The following is an 8,877-nucleotide window of genomic DNA, read 5'->3' on the forward strand; positions in this document are numbered from 1 at the left end:
GGCAGAAATAAAAGGCCGGGAGGGAAATATGAGAGAAAATTTAACCTTCTGTATGGAAACCATGGGCAGAGCCAACGGGCTCCAGTCGTCCTGGCTGAGGTCACTGTGAAGTTGAACCCAGACATGGAGTCCCAACCACAATCAGCAAGGGTGCCTGGATGGTGACCTCCCCAGACTAGGCAGCAACAAATGTCAACCTTCTCTCTAAATATCCCTAAAATCCATCTAAGTCTCCCCATCTCCACAATCATCAGTTTAGATCATTCATTCACTGAAACAAATATTTATTCAGCACCAACGCTATCCCAAGCACTAAGCCAGCTGCCAGATTCGAATAGAGAGGAAACCAGGTGAATTCCCCGAGACCCACTGGTCTTCCTGCATCTGCTCCAACTCACCGGGAATACCAGCTTCACGCTGCAGTGAGAGAGACATTTCAGCGCCCGTGTCTCGTTATAGCAGGCACTGCTACACCCTCCATGGCTTCTCTTTGCTCTTAAGGGATGTGTTACGGCAGAAAAGATAAATAGATGGATAAATAGATAGATGGGTAGATAGATTGATTATACATAGACAGATACAAAAATAGATATATGAGAAGGTATTTAATAGGGGACTTGGCTCACACAATTATGGAGGCTGAGAGGTTCCACAGTAGGCCTTCTGCCAGCTTGGGAACCAGGAAAGCCAGGAGCATAGCTCAATCTAAGTCTGAAGGTCTGAGAACCAGTCGGCTGTTGGGGTAAGAGTAACTCTCAGTCTGAGGCCAACCACCTTAGAGCCAGGGCCACTGGTGAAAATCCTGAAGTCTGAAGGCTGGACAGCCTGGAGTTCTGATGTCCAATAGCAGGAGAGCAGGAGAAGAAGGTTGTCCCAGCTCCAAAAGACAGAGAATAGATTCTTCTTTCCTTTGCGTTGTGTGTGTGTGTGTGTGTGTGTGTGTGAGTGTTTTGCTCTATCTGAACCCTCAACCCATTGGATGGTGACCGCCTACATTGGGTGAAGGTGGATCTTCCTTACTCAGTTACGGATTCAAACACCAAGCTCTTCTGCGAACACCTTCACAGGCATATCCAGAAATGACACTTAACCAGCTAGCTGGGCATCCCTTAACGCAGTTGACACCTAAAATTCACCACCACAGGAGGGAATACTTAACACAGACCATGGTTCCTACCCCTTCGCCACATCTCCGTTGGCCCCTGTGCTTCTTGGCCCCCCTACTTCTGTGGAACCTTTGGTGACAATGCTTCCTCTTAGTATAGAGACTATCTACTTTCTGCTCCCTGTAGTGGGAATGCTGTTCCCTCCAGTCCCCAGCTGGTGAACTCATTCTCTGACGTGCCTAACAAGTTCAAGTTCCCTCTTAACGGGCTCTCACAGCGTGGTACCCTGTTCCTTAATGAATGCACTTGCAGTTCACAGGATAACAATTAGATCAGTATCTGTATCCCCTCCCCATTCCTCATCTGTAAACTCCATTATATTCCCAGTATCTAGAACTGTGCTCAATCAATATCTATTGAATGAATGAGTGATATAATTTCTATTTCAAATATGAAGAAACAAGAATGAGGAAGGTCACATAACTTACCTGATATCACATATTAAGTAAATGTGAAAGTCTGAACTTGAACCCAGAGTATCTGATTCCAAAGCCCCTATTCTCATGCTTTCTTACAGGGATAGGACCATGCATGTAGAAAGAGCCAGGGTCCAAGCTTGCACCTTCAGGGTAACCTGAGCCAATTCCCTCATCTCAGCTGCCTGGGCAGCTGTCAGCCAAGCCTGGGGACACAGGGTTGGAGGAAGCATCCCTCCTGCAGAATTCTCCACAGTACTGTGTAAAGGCTGACGGCTGTCCACAATTGCTCATCATCCAGGGACTACAGGAGAATAGGGATGAGTCTCTTTGTTTCCACAGACTTCTCTGACCTTTCATTTTCGTCATCTAAAAAAAATCTCAACCATGTAGGAGACCGTTAAAGGACTTTACTTGCTTCAGGGGATCAACAGCTCATGAAACGGCATGTCTTTGTTGGTGCAGAGAAAGGCCGCAGTGGTCCGATTTCTATTAAAAGTAAATAGTTAAGCCGCAGTCCTGAGGCAGCTGAGGAAGTGATTAGTGTGCTGACACAGTGATAGATGATAAACATAATAGAGCTTGACAGAAATTAATGATATTTTGAATCTTTAATAATGGCACATAACTCTCTAAAAGAGATATCTCCATCACAATGTAATTCTTTTAAAAGCCAGGGGAGCTTTGACGACAACTGAGTAAAAACTTTGTATGTGGACAAGATTAGAGGGAAACACGGTAAATGGAAATAATTAAATTTCCAGAGTGTCAGAGTGGTAGGACTGGGAGTGAGTCTTTTATTTTAATTTCCTTTAATATTATCAGGATGGGCTTGTGTACAATGGATTCTTTTAAATATGAAAATCCGAGTGGAAAGCTGTCCTCTTCAAAATATGTGTCTGCTTTTTGATGAGAATACAAAGATTGAGTTAATGCATGCCCTTTTCCCTCCTTCCAGCAACCCGAACAGTCTCTGTTCCATCCCGCAAATGAAAGTTACACGCAGGGCCATTGTCTGTGAGTTCTTGTCCATTAAGAGTTTGGGAAAATGCACACTTGCCCCAAGAGAAAAGGTCAGAAGCTGGCCAAAGGAATGCCTTCTGGGACAATGGGCCATTGTGACACCGGGGCCTTGATTAATCACCTACATCTTCAGCGAAACTATTCTAAGTGGCATTGCAAGAGACACCCCGAGTTAGAGGCTGCATGAGAAGACGAAGGGAGGCATGCTCAGGGTGAATCTGGGCGTCCCTCCAACATAACAGGATCCATGGTCTGGAATGCCACCCTGACCGGGCAGCAACCTTTAATTAAGTTCCCATTTCCTCACATCCTGGTTTGTTTCACTGCTAATCAGATGGAAATATTATTTGAGATCATAAATAATAATCCTATGAAAACATATATGGCAGTTGGAGGCATTATAAGCCATCACTGATTTTCATAGCAAAGCCTGTTCCCAACAGCCACATGCTGAATCCATGGGCTCTAAAAGTGGCCCACGGCATCTGTGGAAGCTCATAGGGTTGGCAATTCCAGAATCACGTCTAAGGCCCTTCCCTGCACTAAGTTTGCAAATTAGTCACAACCTGGTTTACGCTGGTGCAGTTATCTGAGTAAGCTGATAATGCCTTGCATACATTTCGTTTCCTTCCACTAAGGAGCTGAGAGCGGTTTCTCATGATAAGAAACTTGGCAGTAAAAGAGTCCACTAGACCTCACATTCCCTGAATATCTCAAAGGTTGGCTTTGCTTTCCTAACAAGAGCAAGCCATTTCTTCAATTTACACAACCTCTTCAGAATCCTTCTGGAAAAATGACCCGGTTTTACCCACGATGTCAAACCAGCAAGAAGGCGGAAGACAACCCGTGCTCAAGCTGCCTGATGAACGCGCTGGGCGTTGTTTGGCCTGACCTGTGAATTCCTTCAAGCACCGTTATGAACGCCGCCCTCTACATGGCGACAGACTGTCATTCTTCCCGCAAACAAATTTGCTTCCTGAGCAATGATTTTTGGCTTAAAGAACTGTTGACAGTGGTTGTTTGACAGAGACAGAAGGCAGAGACAGAAATGGGAGCAGTTTTGGAAAAGCAGGACCAAAAGAATCGTGAGTCTGAGGAGGGTCCCTCGCCCGACAGCCCTTTCCAAGATCAGCGGGCCGTTTTCTGTAATTAAATAGGGAGTTCTGGGGACAGGTAGGACCTGATGTAATGAGTTCCATTAAGCGGGAAGCGAGTACACCTTAATCAGAGACTATAGCCTAAGGACAAAAAGATAGAGAGCCTGGAGGTTAGCTGAAAAGAGAAAGAAGTGCAGAAGCTTGGGAAAGACACTGGAGAAGTTTGGGAGCCTCCTCGGCCTCCGTTGCCGGGTCCTGCTGCAGTAACACACGCAGAGCCACAGCACCCTGACTTCTGTTCAGTGCAGCAGCTTCTCTTCCTTCCTCCTTACCTCCCTCAGCTACTATTCATGCAAACCTTTGTCCGGGAAAACTGGGGGGCATTGAAGTGACAAACGCAGGGCAGGACATTGTTCCAATTCCGGTTTCGGTGCCAGATAACTGTGTGACCTCAGCATGCTGGGCTTCGGCGTCTGCACTGAACAATTACAACACTGGACCAAGTGACCCCTCCATCTCTGTCCAGCAGGTCTGCTCTATGACAAGGCACGATTTGCTTTCCGGTATCAGCAGCTCAACAGCCCCTGTTCTGAGTGTCACGACAGTCTCCAAGATGGGTGTCCTGGTGATTTGCTGTTTTATAAAGCACACAGCTGTTATCCATCAATTCAGCCAGAGGATCCTTCTTTGCAGGCTCTGCTGACTGTTACAAAGGAAATAAGTAGTAGCACAAAGGAAACAAGACATAGTTATTCTCAAAGGGCTGAGAATCTGGTTGGAGAAATCAGACAGATTCACAGATGGGCAACAAAAGCTGGTAAGAGGGCCGGGTGTGGTGGCTCATGCAGGTAATCCCAGCACTTTGGGAGGCTGAGGTGGGTGGATCATTTGAAGTCAGGAGTTCAAGACCAGCCTGGTCAACACAGTGAAACTCCGTCTCCACTAAAAACATAAAAATTAGTGGGAGGGTAGTGGCATGTGCCCATAATCCCAGGTACTCAGGAGGCTGAGGCAGGAGAATTGCTTGAGCCTGGGAGGCGGAGGTTTCAGTGAGCCAAGATCACACCACTGCACTCCAGCCTGGGCAACAGAGTGAGACTTCGTCTCAAAAAAAAAAAAAAAAAAAAGGCTGATAAGACAACAAAATAAAAGACAATGCAGTGTAGTAGAAATGACCCTGGCACTCTTTTTTTCCCCACTGTGTTTTTTTTTATTCTTATAGATCTCGGGGGTAGGAAGGTAGTTCTGTTACATGCCTGTGTTGCATAGTGGTGACGTCTAGGCTTTTAGTGTACCCACTGCCCAAATAATGAACACTGGACCCAACAGGTAATTTTTCAGCCCTTACCGACTTCCCACCCTCCCCACCTTCTGAAGTCTCCAAGGATTCCCCTGTATGTCCATGTGGACCCACTGTTTAGTTCCCACTTCTAAGTGAGAACATATGATATTTGACTTTCTGTTTCTGAGTTATTTCACTTAGGAGAATGGCCTCCAGTTCCATCCACGTTGCTGCAAAATACATGATTCCATTCTCTTTTATGGCTGAATATATACACCACATATTCTTTTTCTTTTTCCTTTTTTTTTTTTTTTTGAGACGGAGTCTCGCTCTGTCACCGAGGCTGGAGTGCAGTGGTGCAATCTCAGCTCACTGCAACCTCCGTTTCCGGGTTCATGCCATTCTCATGCCTTGGCTTCCTGAGTAGCTGGGACTACAGGTGTGCACCACCACACCCGGCTAATTTTCTTTGTATTTTTAGAGGGAGTTTCGCCATGTTGGCCAGGCTGATCTCAAACTCCTGACCTCAGGTGATCCACCTGCCTCGGCCTCTCAAAGTGCTGGGATTACAGGCGTGAGCCACTGCTCCCAGTTCCATGTATTCTTTATCCACTCATCTATTAATGGACACTTAGGTTGATTTCCTGACTTTGCTATCGTGAACATTGTTGGAATAAACATAAAAAGATGGAATGCTTCATGAATTTGTATGTTATCCTGTGCAGGGGCCGTGCTCATCTTCTCTGCGTTGTTCCAATTTTAGTGTATGTGCTGCTCAAGCATACACCAGGACCCTTGGGTTCTATGTGAACTAACTCTCCTTTTGCCTGTTAGGCCTCGATATTCTTGCCTACTAAATGGGGTGTTGGACTACATGATCTCCAAGATCCCTTTATGGAGTACATAATAATTAACTTAGGGAGGTGGAGAAAAAGTGTGCCCAGGTGGTTGGGCCATTCAGTGTGTGACAGAGGCTGGGCTCTGCAGTGTGGGTCATAGTCGGAGATGTTCACAGGGCAGGGCCGGGGAGGCCACTGGAGGCCATTGCCAGCACAGAACATGGAAAGCCCAGATGCCCGAGGTCGCCAGGAACGGGACGTGTCTACCAGAGCGGCTGGAAGGTGAGAGAGAAAGCACTTGGCTGGAGGCACCTGGGCCTCCCAGGGAGGACTCTAGTGTTTCCACTTTGTCCCACTGACACTGGGGAGCCTGGAAGGATTCCAAGCATGGGATGTGGGATGAAAGTGGCACTGCCATGGGGGTCTGACTGCTGCTAATGAGAATGGCCCTCACATGGGGTCTCCTGGTGCCACCGGCATTGCAGTGTCTCCAGGGATTTTCCCATACTGGAAGGAACTAACAGGTAAAGAAGATTGAGGCAAAAGGTGAGAACCTCAAGGAACCTGAACCTATTGGACTTTCTACCAGGGGGATTTCTACCCTAACTTGCCATCTCCAGCAGCATAGAGGTTTTGAGCTGTTCTTGATGCCTAGGAGTGATGTACCAGACTGGGGCACCTGGAAAAATCAAGTCAGCTTCTTTGAGAAACCTCTACAGGAAAATCAAACAACACTCACTCCCAAAACAACCACCACAAACCAGAACAACATCCTTTTTGTCCACAGAGGACAAGAAGGAGGGGGTTTTCTTGTAGTCAGATCCTTGATTTATCAACTGCCTGCATTGAAGTCATTCTCAGAAATAAAGGTGCAAACTAAATTGCAAAGGGGAGGCAAGTCTTTAACCCCAAGCATTGTTTTGGGGAAGACGGATCTCTTTGCCTAACTGGAGGGTAATAAACATTTCTTCCACAGCTGTTGAAACGTTTATACCTACTTCACCATTGAGACAAGAAGACTCTGACAAAGAAAGCAATCAAAATGTTAACAGAAGGACTGGATAATGTTATATTGACTTCTTTGGAATTACTAACCTTCCATGGAAAGAGAATGGCATCTTTTAAAAAATTAAACATTATTCTAAGTCTAGGACACCCTTCTTTCATGCAGCCTAGGTAAGATGATTTAGGAAGTTAGAAATGCAAACATTAGTTCAATAGATACAAAATAATTTAGTCTTATCCTTTCAATTTTTCTGATAAGTGAAGTTAAGGTGAAATATCTAACTAATTCTCACAAGAAAGCAGGAATGCAGGGGGAGAATTCCATGAAAGAAGCCTTTGATCATTGCACCCTAGGACAGACGGGCGTTCCCTGTGCGCTGACCTGCGGGCAGTTACAGTCCCCACATTGAGTGGTGGCAGCCTCTGCTTACTCATCAGAAGCTGCCTGGCTTTCCAAGCTTACTCCAGAAACCTGTAGAGATTTGAGAAAATGCAACCACCTCCGCTAGCAAACTAGTCCCTGGGACCCCCTGAGAGTCCAGCATTTCAATCACCTCCCACCTTCTGCTAGCATCTCTTCTGAGTTCCTCTCACTAAGGCCCTGCCACAGAAGGCTGCTCTACACCCAGTGCTGGTCCCTAATGCTCACTCCGCTTCGGCCACAGCCCAGGTCACCACTGGCCAGGCCTTACGAGTAGGATGCAATGAGTCCAGCAGGCAGATTTAGCGGCAGAGCTTCTGGGCACCTGCCTTATGCCGAGCCGCAAGCTCCACGGAGCTGAGCCTTGTCCTCTTATTGTCACTTCTAGTCCCTAATAGGGGCTCAGCAAACATTTTTTGAATGTGTCACCAGAAGAAAGCCTGAATGCATGCATTAGAGTTGGAAATGAGAGAAAGGGAGGGGGAATCATGGTTATGTAAGGATGATTTAGAAGAAGTGCCTGCCTTCAAGGAGCTTATAATCTGGTGGTAAGAATAAGAAAAAATTATAATATAAGGTAGTATAATAAATTGACTGCCTAAATTATAGAAACAATGATAGGGATGATCTCATTACCCTTTAGCTCATACATTGCTTTAATTCTAAATCTTGGGATATGGTTGTAAGATGGTATTTGAGCCAAATCTTGCACTATGGAAAGGAATTCTCACAAGCTGGTGTGTGCTGCCTTCCTTTAGCCCTAGCCAGTGGCAGACATCACTAATTGATTTCTCCATGATAATTGATTACTGCAAGGCAGGGAAGGAGATACCATGTCTGAAAGTGCCTGTTCAATGTCTGATGCAAAGCAGGGAGTAATTCAAGTTCCTTTTGTTCTTCCTCTTCTTCCTTTCCCAGAAAACCAAATAGGGGTCCCAATGACATTTTGCCATGGATGTTCCCACTGTTTGAATTGCTGTCAATGTTACTTGTTTAGTGGATGAAAACCCAGTTCTAAATGGCATCACTAATTGATCATGGCTTGCTTTCAATTGAGCTTTACAATTCTTCTCAACACAGGGCCCTGAACTTACATCTTCAGGCCTATGAGGTGCAGATGTGTTATTGATTGTCCCACCCTGTTCCAGATTATGAACAGCCATTCTAAGACCTGGGGTTCAGAAAAAGAGGGATTCCAGAGGAATGCACAATCACTGGTAACTCAGGGGCTTTGATGCAGTCCCAGGCATAGGATGTTCCTCCTCCTCAGGGTTTGACCATCAGCATGTCTGCCCGCACCCAGAGTCATCTTCCTCCACCCCTCCTACAGGTCAGGAAGAAAACTGGGTCCTCATCCACTAAACACGTATCATTGACATTAATTCCAGCAGTGGGAACATCCATGGCAAAATGTCATTGGGACCCTTATTTGGTTTTCTGGGAAGGGAAGAAGAGGAAAAACAAAAAGAACTTGAATTAATCATTAGCTTTGCATCAGGCATTGAACAGACATGGTATCTCCTTCCATCCCTTGCAGTTCTGAAAGGATGATTATATGTATTCTATCGTATCATTATATATCATGGTTTTTTAGCCACTGGCGTCATTGACAATGCCAGTAACTAAGT

The 8,877-nt window shown here is 45.8% G+C and overlaps 1 non-coding gene across 1 annotated transcript; it reads right to left on the reverse strand.

The window, feature by feature from the left end:
* Window positions 1-5,665: 5,665 nt before the first annotated feature.
* Window positions 5,666-5,767, reverse strand: LOC115832553. The gene has a single exon (XR_004028085.1). It is a non-coding gene; the product is annotated as a U6 spliceosomal RNA (small nuclear RNA).
* Window positions 5,768-8,877: the final 3,110 nt, after the last annotated feature.

This window comes from Nomascus leucogenys, chromosome 22a, assembly GCF_006542625.1.
Source record: "Nomascus leucogenys isolate Asia chromosome 22a, Asia_NLE_v1, whole genome shotgun sequence".
Classification (NCBI taxonomy): domain Eukaryota; kingdom Metazoa; phylum Chordata; class Mammalia; order Primates; family Hylobatidae; genus Nomascus; species Nomascus leucogenys.